We start from the raw sequence: 12,270 nt of genomic DNA on the forward strand, positions 1-12,270 counted from the left end.
CCCTGTGTGGCTTTTTTTGGTATTTTCTGCGTGCAGGGTATATTGGATAGTCCGTAAAACAAAGGAAACTCTGCCAAAATTTTCTGGAAATTACCTAAATTTGAAATAAAGTCTTGTCGGCTTCCGCCATATACTAGAATGAGTTGATAGAATTTGAGATAATATTTGATAGATGGGTTCGGGTGCCCAGATCGGGCACTAGTCACGGCCTACGGGGTTGGGTCGTGACAATTAGCTTTCACATTACTTGGGTATATGCTGAATGCACCATACCTCTTAGAAATCGCCTCTGGGAAGAACTCCAACATTTGGCTGACAAATTAAAAGGCCCATGGGGAGTGATAGGGGATTTTAATGTAATCACCTATCCCGAGTAGAAACATGGTGATGCACCATAAAACATACAAAAGAGCTCAGGTTTAGCTCAGATTTCCTTGAATGTGTGACTGACTGTGGTTTAATTGATGCAGGATTCTCAGGGGTGCTATTCACTTTATGTAACAACTGGGGCAATCTCAAAACCATACGGAAGAGGATGGATAGATTTCTCTATAATTAAGAATGGTTAGAGAGTTTCAATGACACAAAGGTTGCTCACCTTTCCAGATCAGGTTCTGACTATGCACCCTTACTTTTCTGTGTAGAAAAAGAAGAAATAATTGCAAAGAAGTGTTTTAGATTTCTGAATGTGTGGTGTGGGCAGAGATATTTCATAAAGGCAGTAAAAGAGGTTTAGTCCATGCCAACTAATGGAACTGCTATGTGGCAATTACATTGTAAGATGAAAGCATTATTTTCCAAATTAAGTGAATGGACTACGGTTGCATTTGGTGATCTTTTCAAAGATGCTAAAGAGGCCGAAAATCATATCAACAACCTTGAGAAAAAATTAGTAGATGATACTAATGAGGAGAATAGAAGTGCTCTTAACAAGGCCAAAGCAGAATTTACAAAATTGCTATACAAGCAGGGCCGAAGCAGAATTTACAAAACTGCTACAAAACCAGGAGACTATATACAGGCAAAGAGCCAAATCTAAATGGCTCCAAGATGGAGACAAAAACACTTCTTATTTCCACAAGGTGATCAAAGATAGAAGAAGAAGACTGAATATACATAATATATTGGATAAGGAGGGGCATAGACTGTCAGGACACAAACAAGTTGCAGAAGCAGCCATTAAGCATTTTGAAGAGTTATTTAGCTATTAGGAATGTGAAGGAAGCTATACAATTCTAGACCAGATTCCCAGTTTGGTAACAGAGGAAATGAATGCAATCGTTATTACTAAACCTACCATACAAGAGGTAAGAAATGCAGTAAAGGACATGGACCCAAACAGTGCACCAGGTCCTAATGGAGTTGGAGCAAAATTTTATGAAGTTTGTATAGATATCATTATCACTGATCTGCATAAAGCTATTACTGAATTCTCTGAAGGAGCTCGAATACCAAGGTATGTCTCTCATACTTGTTTTGCTCCCAAAATGCCCCCACCCCAATCTTTTTATGATATTAGGCCCATTAGTCTTTGTAACATATTTAGTAAGATAATTGCTAAGTTTCTTAATAATAGAGTAAGCAAAGTTCTTCCGTCATTATCTCCCCTAATCAGAGTGGTTTCATTCAAGGAAGATCCATAACAGATAATATCTTATTAGCGCAAGAACTAGTGCAACATATTTCTAAGCCTAACAAACATGATAATGTTGTTCTCAAACTTGGCATGACCAAAGCATATGATAGGGTGCCATCGCCCTATCTATGCAGAGTCATGAAAATGTTTGGTTTCAATGAAATATAGATCGATATTATTTTCAAACACATCTCTAATAACTGGTACTCAATTGTTCTTAATGGGACCAAAAATGGATTTTTTAAATCAAGCAAAGGACTTAGACAAGGTGACCCCTTGTCCCCTGCCCTTTTTATTATACTAGTTTCTATGTCCCTTGTCAATTATTATTAAAATTATGTTAAAATGCTAATTGTACTTGCATGTTGTCACCTAATTCGAAGGTTAACATAAATGGATGTAGTTTGAACCTATAATCATATATTTTCGCTCTATACATCTAAATGATCTTCTAAAAATAAATATAGGATCTCATTCTACAAATCACTCTTTCATGTCACTGTTGGAAGTTCTTACATAAAGATCTTTATATGGATGAATTCTTAGAATATTATCTTTGGTGCACTCGTTGAGATACCCAAAAGACAGCAAGCCTCTTACAAATAGAATTTCTTAATTTAACTTGCTTGTTCTTCGTCAGATAATGAGGCAGTAATAAGATTATGTGACTTCCATGAAAAATAATTAATTTTTCTCTAATACAACTCTTTAAATTATTTATTGCAATTAGTTGTTTAAGAAGTAGTAATTAAATTCTTAAAGGGTATAAATTTGAGGAGAATATAAAGTCATGTATAAATTTGCTAAAAGTTAGTTTACCACCATACTAATGGTTATTTCAACTGAACGGTGCCTATTATTTCTTTTTTATCTTGTTAAAATAAGCTCCATAGTGTCATTATTGCCTAGTCAGAATAAGCTCCGCAATTATAGGGTGGGGGCGGTGGAATTTAGGTGAATATATGAACAAATAAATGAAATTCCAAAAAGAAAAGAAAATTAATATTTTCTACATCAACAATGACTCTGGCTGAGAACGGTGTTTTTGTCTTCTTTCTGGTTTGACCAACATTTTTTAACTTACAATCAAAATTGACATTAAATAAAATAATTACGTATGTTTTAATTTTGCATAAACTTATAGACCGTATCTTAAATAAGTTATCGTTGCAACAAGGATAATGAATGAGGAGTCTCTGACTTGCTGAGGAATATTAATAGCATAAGAACCAAAGCACTACCACTTAATCATCCCTACAATTGTGGCATGATAATTTCAAAATAAAAATAAAAATATATCAAACATTTATAAAAATATGACTCAATAGTTATGCCTCATAAAAAAAAAAAAAAAAAAAAAAACTGGAGAAACTTTTACGATTGCAATTTTAAATATAAATATATTTAGAAAATAATTATCCAAAAAAAAAAAAAAAAAAACTCCGGCTAGTTTTGGTCTTAACAGTTACCAATTATGTCCCCTTCAATAGCTACATCAATGTCCTCAATTCTCTGTTTCTACATAATCTGCTAAAGAGACAAAAGTTATAACAATTCAATAAAAGCATAATCAAGAACAATAGTTTACTGTTAAAATATGTTAGATCTAAATCAAAAGTAACTCTTAGATCTCGAGTCCACCATTTAATATACTGAAAACGAACTTGGAAGAAATTTTATTCCACAAAAAATAGTCGAGAGATCTCCTCCTACATGGAATATCAAATAATTCATCAGTAAATCCCTACAATGAGAGAAGAATGAAACTGATATTTAATTAGAAGTTAATTACGCTTACCTACACTGGGAGAAGAATGAAACTGATATTTAATTATAAATTAGTTATGCTTACCTTAATTCATGAGGCTGAAGACCCGTATAATGAAGCTTTAAGTTGGCAAATATGTCTTAAACATAACGAATTGTACTGGATTGTTTTCTAAAAGAATTCAATCTGTTGAGTAATTTAAAGTTATAATCCCACTATAATTTGTAATGATATATGAATCCTTATGGCAACTGGCGTGATCACCTCAGACCAAACATCCATTGACTAATTAAAGTGCAAAAAGAATTTTATTTCACCAAATTTGTTTAAAATTAGTTCACTCAATGTCCTATGCATAGTGAGTGATATTTTAGATATTACAATTAGAACCGGCATATAATTTCTTGCTAAAACCTCTCTAATATGTTGGGAAATGTTGGGAGATATATTTTAGGGTTTATCTCTAGTTGGGGAAGTGAGAAATCAAGAGGAAAAAAGTGAGGGGCTATATATATATATATAAGTGGAACAAAGAGTTCCAGTGCCTCAGGGTCGACGAGAGGATTGACGACCGTAGACCTATGCCGTCGTTCTGCCACCCCATATTTAGGGGCCTTGGCATGTCGAAGGCGGGAAAGGATGCCATGTCGACATGTCGATAGACCATCCCTTTGCCCGTCAAAGTGGATTGGTTTCCTCGTTCCCTGAGTTGCCCGACTCGCGTCGATTCGATTCATTTAACTTCTGATCTTATCGTATTGCAAGGAACATATACTTGTACTTCAGTATATGCAAGGTAAGGCAGTTAATAGCTCGTAAACCCGAGCTAGTGAAAGGAAAGTTGTTCCTAGGATTTTATTGAAGTTGTTGAGCTTAGGAGTTGAATGTGAAGTTTGATTTTTGGAGTTCTAGTTCCTTCAAGGCATGTATATGATTCTTACCTTTGTTATTGAGTTGATTACCAAGAGTTTTAATGTTTTTACATGATGAAAGGATAGTTAAGAAAGCGGTAAGTTAATTGAGTTTAAGTTGGGATTTGGGGCTGATTTGGGAGATGTTTTGGGAAGGAATTGTTTGTATTTTGATATGTAGATATTGGTATTATTTTTTATGTTTGGGTTGAATTGGAATTTGAGGGATTGTTAAGTTTACAAAAGAGATGCTGTCCGAATTTCGTTAAGTTATAGGCTAATTTAAAGGTTGGAATATAAGCGTTCTAGACTAATAGTTGACATACTTGTCTTATGTGTAGATTCGTCAAGCCGGGGACATAAGAATAGTTAGCTTGAGAAGCAGATAAGGTATGTTAAGGCTATCCCTTTCTTTCATTTTGGCATGATCCTTATGATACGAATGAAAGAAGTAATCGAGCAAGTTCCAAAGACTCCTTTCTTAGATAGTGTAGGGATATTCGTATCCTTAGCCTCCCATGTTTCAAGTCTATATCTTCCAGAGATCTATTACACTAGCATACTAGCTTCTTATGTTACCTCGAGGAGTTCAGAGTATCCTTTCATGAGTCTTTCATGCATTTATATACATATACAACTATTTTCTTACATCGTGTCGCGCTATAGTCGGTCAGGCAGGCACGTAGATATGCACACCACTGCAGTGGGCAGATCATGAGATTACCCCGAACGCGGGATGAGATGAGATATGGATCGGGTTGTATGTTCCTCAGCACTGACATATATGGATCAGGCTGTACGTTCCTCAGCACTAACAATTATATTATATGTATATGATTTTGAACAAAAGCATGCATATCATACGCCCTCGGAGGCACTTTCAGCTATATAGAGTTATACAGATACATTCAGATGTACAGATTGACTTTCATGTTTCTGATATCTTTCATGATTCTTATGTACATGTTGTTCTTACGTCTTACATACTCGGTACATTATTCGTATTGACTCCCCTATTGCTTGGGGGGCCGCGTTCATGCCCGCAGGTTCAAGTAGATAAAGAGGTGGCCCAGCTCAGTAGGACTTTCACCAAGCAGTAGTCAGTGCGCTCCACTTGGTTTGGAGCTGCAGTCTATTTTTGGCATGCTATTTTTGACATGTATATATATGGGTATGACGGGGCCCTGTCGCGTCCTTTCTACAGCTTTGTATTCCATTAGAGGTCTGTAGACAGTTGTACATAGTTGGGATGTTATGTAGCCTCGTCGGCTCTTATTTTGCTGTACAACATATGTAGTAGCCTAGTCGGCTTGCACTGTTATTTCAGTATATATATATACAGGTGGTTGTGAGTTTTTAATATAAAGTTCATGATATTGTTCTTACAAAGTCAGTATAGTTTAGTTATGAGTCAGATATGGGTCACCCTGTTATTTAGTGAGATCCAGGTATGAGTATAAGGGTGTCTTGTCAGTTAAAGTCGGGCACTCGTCACGACTCATCGGTTGGGTCGTGACAATCCAAACTATATAATACGCACCTAGCTCCTTCTAATTCTAAAAAGGATTGGAACAATTTCTAATTACGTGAGTTGGTTTAAGTAGGGAAGGAAAGTTTTATTATTGAAAATCAAGTAACAAAACCAGTAGTATAATAATATTAGGACACTTCATGGTATACGAATCACATGCACATTTGTATTAGGAACATGAGTTTCTTAATGCTGCAGGTGTGCTTCCCATTCCGAGTAGGATTTTATTAGCAGCGGAAGCCGGAAAGTTCATAATTAACCTCAAAATCCTAAATTTTAGTTACTCTAAAATTGAATATTGATGGTGATTATAATTTTATCCTAATTTAACTTAAAAATTTAAGGGCTCAATAAGAATATTTTGTTCGTTCAACATTTAGCGAAAATTATTCGTGCTTTTAATAGATATAGATAGATGCAGATAGATAGATAGATAGATAGATATGATTAGTGTAGAAACTAACCCTTTAGGCTACGCTGAAATAAAGAATTTCAAATTTCTGGTTTGACATGATAACAAAGGTATTAAGAATGATTTTTTTCTTTCTTGAAGATGATAGTGTAATAAACAAATGGAAGGAGAATGCATACTCAATAAAAGGAGGGAACAACAAATCCAATGACATATATGGTCTAGGGGTTTTACTATTCTTGTATTCCTTAAAACGAAAATCATATCAATAAAATAGCAAAGGAATTTTTATGGAATCATGCTTACAATCCCAAGCTTGTGGCAATGTAGTTCTATACCAAAAACACGAAACAGCAATATAGTTAGGTCTAATCCATAACCGATGCAAGCTTGCTATATCCTTCAATGAGATATAGGCTACATACATTAAATAGGACGTTGAAACTTGTCTGTGCACAGGTTTACACGTCCAAATTAGCGATATCTATGTCAATAAATCAAGAGCGTATAGAATTGAATTCTGAACTTGTAGTTGGCAGTTGTGATCTTAACCAAGAGGCTCGAAGCGTTGCTTGACTGCTTGGCAGCCAAAAGTAGGCGTCTGCAGCATTTGTATCTATTTATAGGTTTTTTGTTTTTAAATTTTAAGTAAATAGGTTATTTAACAAATAATAAGGAGGATATTTTAGTAATTTAACTTTTAAATTAGGGAGTTCATGCTTTTAACATAGTATAGATATAGATAGATGTGTTGATTTACTGTCTAGGCTTCTTAACAATCTGGCCAATGATGAGCATTATTCAGGATATCATGGACCCCTAAGGGGTCCCAATATCACACATCTTGCTTTCGCAGATGATGTAATATTGTTCACCTCAGGTAAACCTTCTGACATAAGGAAAATCTTGAAGTTACTAACTGTTTATAAAGATGTTTCAGGTCAGCTGATTAACAAGCATAAAAGTTGTGTTGCTGTCGCACCTAAAGCTAATATAGAGCTAGAATATAGAGTAGCTCACTTGACCGGAATGCAAAGGAAAGAGTAACCTATCAAATGCCTAGGTTGCCCTCTGTTTGTTGGTAGAATGAAGATAGTTTACTTTCCAGAAATGGTTCATTCAATCACAAAAAGGATCCATACATGGAATTTCAAGTTTCTCTCTATGGGTGGCAAGATTATTTTAATAAAGCATACATTGCTAGCCATGCCAGTGCATCTGCTAGCAGCAATGAAGCCACCAAAAGGGACTTTTGAGCAACTGAAAGGGGCTATTGCTAGATTTCTATGGAGTGGAAATGAATCCAGGAGAAAATACCGTTGGTGCAAGTGGGTAAAGATGTGCGTGCCTTATGAAGAAGGGGGTGGTGGATTCAGATGCCTAAAAGATGTGAGAAAAGCATTCATAGCAAAACAGTGGGGGAATTTGAGAACAAAAGAGTCACTATGTAAAAAGTATATATTAGCCAAATACTGCTCAAGAACTAATGCTGTCATCAAAACAGTTGTTGGTGCTCAATCACAAATATGGAGGGCAATTTGCAGCATTAGACAACCCACAGAGGACAACATAATATGGCAAGTAGGACAAGGCAACTTGTCTTTCTGGTATGACAACTGGAATGGAGAGGTGCACTATACAAATTGCTTCCTAAAGACTATGTTCTAATCAAATGCAACTTAAATGAGGTATAGGTGAATTGTATATGGAATTGGAGTAGAGCAGGATATAGGGTTCTTTTGGCAATAAGGGCAGCTGTTCATCACATTACAATTCACTTCACCATAAATAAGGCTGATAAACCAGTTTGGACCCTTAACCTTGACGGCAAATTTATAGTTTCATCAGCTTGGACTATGTTGAGGAAAAAAGCAGATGGGGACTGGCATGATAAGAGAACATGGCACAAGAATTGCTCTTTGAAAGTTAATTTCCATCTCTGGAGAGTCATCAAAAATATCATCTACAAATAACAACATTGGAAGGTTCAAAATTCATTGGCCTTCCATTTGCTGCTGCTGCACTGTCCACAAGATAGAAACAATTGAACATTTATTTGGAAAAATTGCCTCAGGAGCTATGGGCTAAAATATGTCATCCAATGGGTATCAAAGTTCAAAACATTCCTCTTAGATAGATGATAGTTCACTGTTGGAGATTAAAGACCAAAAGTCCTGTCTCAATGCCTGTCAAAGAATTCTTCCTCGGGTGATTTGTTGGGAGATATAGAAAGTTAGATGCAATATAAAGTTCAACTTCATCAAGTTCAATAGTGCTATGTCAATTAAAAACATCACATCACATATTTTTCAAATCACCAACATCCAATTTCCTCTGTCGAAACCAAAAATTGCCTGGTATGTCTTCTGCAACAAACTAAATAACAACTACTCTAAATTGACTATTAAGATTATCAAATGGTACCCTCCTACACCTAGTTTCATCAAGATTAATAGTGATGGAAGTTACATAGGGGATGATTGTGGGGGAGGTGGTGTCATAAAAAATCATAAAGGCAAAGTAATTCATGTTTATAACATTAACTTGGGTATCCAGCAATTGCGCTGAGGCAAAGGCATTACAACATGGTGTAGAATGTTTTTTAAACATGAGAAGGGAGAACCTCATATTAAAAGGTGATTCCTTGCTGTTAGTCCAAGCCATTCAAGGTAAAATGAAACCACCATGGAGCATATCTCAAATAGTGACTTGGATGCAAAGCATGCTGAACCAGAACCTGTTCCAAATTAAACACCGCTTGAGAGAAGCTAACCAGGTAGCTGGCAAGCTTGCATATGTCAAGCACACTCATAGTGATATATCTTCTTACAGGGAATTCAATAAATTGCCCAGATTTGTGAAAGGTATACTAAATCTGGATAGATGGGGCCTCCCAACTATCAGAAGTAGAATTAAGAACAATAACCAATATCAATTTGATCAACCTTGATTTTCTATTAGACAGTTAGGTGCATTAAAAAAGCATGTAATACAGAAGTCATCATACACCAACTAAAGATAGGTGGTTGATGATTTCTGTACATAGGAAGCATGCATCACATAGATACCCCATTCTTCTGTATTGGAAGATTTCTTCCCCCCTTAGTTCATGCATCATTTAGTTCATGTTAGGATTTGTAAATAAGGACTTGGCCATTCTGCATCAAAACTAAGAGTGTCCCGTTTCATATTGCACAGGGGAAAGGTTTATGTCCTCCTCTTCGTGTATTTTTCTTCATATTAATAAAATACCATCCAAGTTATGATTTTGGAACTAGGTGGTTCCCCTAAAAAAAATTATCTTCTAAACACTCAAGAAGTCATATCTAACAACACTATTCCAGGGTACACCACCTATGTGCCGCATAAAGAGGGACTATCATCATATCACATTATCATTCAGTAACGTCATCTTGTTCTAACAATCTGTCAACCATGGATTGCTCTAACCCTCACTAGATCCTGAAAGTTCATTCCGTCCTAAGGCTATATCTGTTGATACTTTTAAGTCATAAGCTGGGGTGGGTGCTACTAACTATACACGTCCATCACTGTTGAAAGTGGAATCATGACGCTTATGTTCCTCGGTTTAAACTCTGACTACTTTACAATCTTATCTTCTTAGGTACCTCGTACCTTCTTCACCTTACCACTTTTACTTTCTAAAACTCATACTTTTACCTTCTGATGCTCTCGTAGCCTTCAACCTGTATGGGTGCGTGAGATATTCACACCTTAGGGCTCGTAACATAAAACTTGCACATTTGATACACACATGATCTGATAGGGCCTCAGAATAGCCACCCAATATATATATATATATATATATATATATATATAGACACACTTATGCGGCCGACAAATCCACCATGGATGTCCACAAATAACAACCCAAAATAACATATACAAGGGCCGACAAGGCACCATGCTGATATACTAAAATTACCGGACACCTCTACAACCCTCTAAGAAGAACAAACTGTGTTGTGGTCGGGACAGAGCCCTGACCTACCCATCAAGTCTATATACACACAAAATGACTCCCACTCTGGACCTGATAACTCTGAATGAGGTGGATCTTACCAATCACGTAGATACCTGGTGCCGTCTACTGTGGAGGCCTGTCTATCTATCTGTCAGGACTTGCTAGCAAGAAATCCAGTGCCCCCGGTGAAAGTGTTACACCCCGTTCTTGCGGAGAACCACTTATCAAATTTGAGCGAAAGTATGTTGAACTGTGGCTAAGTAAAACAACTTTGGAGTATAAGGGATGAAGAATTATTAAGTACATTTTATTAGTAAAGGATGCATATGAGGAATTCCGGAAGGTCCTATAAGGAATTGAGTGGAAGGAGTTGAGTTAGTATGACTTTGGAAAAAGATGAGCGTTATTTTGAATAACAAATATGAGCCCACTTGGAGAAAGAATATCTTTTAGTATATGAGGAGTTTTGAAGTAAAGCAAAAGCCTAAATTAAAGTTCATGAAGTCTAGTTTTCAACGCAATAAACCGCTCATCGATACGACTTCGGAGTAGAGAATTATGGACGTTATAAATTAGTTTGGCAGAGCAGAAACGCCCAGCTACAGTGCTCGGCACGCGCGCTACATTTGCGCGGCAAGTTCTAGGTTGGTGCAAACCGACCCTAGAACTATATAAAAAGGAGATTTGCTCCTTATTTTCATTCAACCACCTCCCCAAACTTTCCCTAACCCCCTAGAACATTCTACTAACTTCTTCCATAAAATTTTAGCCCAAATCAAGTGAAACCTCGGGATTTAGGCTCGGAAACCTTATAAGGTATTGTAGTTCTTGTTCTAAACAACGGATCTCGATGAATCAAAGGAGGCCACCGAAATAAATAAAATTTCAAGCTCTACCAACCTTGATTGCGGTAAGGATATTCTTTACTATGGATATTATGAAGTGTATCATGGAAATTTAGTTGTTAAAGCTTCGTAAAGTCTACTGATTGGTTGAGAAATTATGGAAACATCATGTGGGATGTTTTATTAAGATATTGGTGTTGCTATTGTTGTTGTTTTGTCGGTATTTTGATTTTGGGCTAGGGATATAAACAGGGGAGATGCTGCCCGAATTCCTGCAGATTCTAAGAGGATTTAATTTGAAGGCTTACGACAAGCATATAACGATAAGCCTAACAATAGTATGAATTCTCTTGAATGTAGATTTATGATCTTGGGAGTACAAGCATTATGTAGTTAAAGTTAAGACGACCAAAAAGGTATGTTAAGGCTAGTTCCTATCTTTCTAAAGGCATGATTCCCTTCTTATGCACCCATACATGTTTTCCATACCATCTTTATTCTCAAAAGTTAGAAGTTCATGATTTTCAAAGTTGTTATGATACTAAAGATAGATGTTTTCTAAGATTATAATGATGATGATGACCCCATTTCCATAAATTTTAAGGCTTATGATTTTAATGTTATCACGAGATTGTTGAGCTTATATCATGATTTTCTTGATTTTATTCATTGTTATTGATGTCACCTTATGATAATTGTTCCTTCAAGGTGATATGTAGCGATGACGATTGCTCCATAATATAAATCAGGGATTACCGACGTTACGTCACTCCGATAAAGTTGTAGCTTTTAATTGGGCTCTCATGCATGCTTAATGTATATGTATGTATTTTCTCACACCGTGCCTATATGGGCGGGCAGCAACACTACAGTGGGTGGCTATGGATAATGATAATAACACCATGCCTATATGGCTAGGCAGCACCACTACGGTAGGTGGCTTATGGATAATGATGATAACACCACGCCTATGTGGCTGGGCAACACCATTAGTGGGCAGTGTGCGATGGTTACCCCAGACGCGGGAGGCTCGAATGTTGGCTAATGATGATATTATGTTCAATATGCATGAAATATTTCTTTAAAAAGCTAAGCATGCATGATATCCGCCTTACAAGGCAAACAGATGTACAGGTTATCTCTTTATTTCATGTTAAGTCCCATATTTCTTATTATGTTGTT

The 12,270-nt window shown here is 36.3% G+C and overlaps 1 long non-coding RNA gene across 1 annotated transcript in view; it reads right to left on the reverse strand.

Annotated features, from left to right (window-relative positions):
• Positions 1-1,463: 1,463 nt before the first annotated feature.
• LOC132617063 (uncharacterized) overlaps positions 1,464-12,270 on the reverse strand; it is a 36,987-nt gene continuing 26,180 nt past the window's right edge. Inside the window, exon 7 of the long non-coding RNA XR_009573573.1 lies at positions 1,464-3,345. This is a non-coding gene — a long non-coding RNA (uncharacterized LOC132617063). The remainder of the gene's footprint in view (positions 3,346-12,270) is intronic.

The sequence above is a fragment of the Lycium barbarum genome, chromosome 11, assembly GCF_019175385.1.
Source record: "Lycium barbarum isolate Lr01 chromosome 11, ASM1917538v2, whole genome shotgun sequence".
NCBI lineage: Eukaryota > Viridiplantae > Streptophyta > Magnoliopsida > Solanales > Solanaceae > Lycium > Lycium barbarum.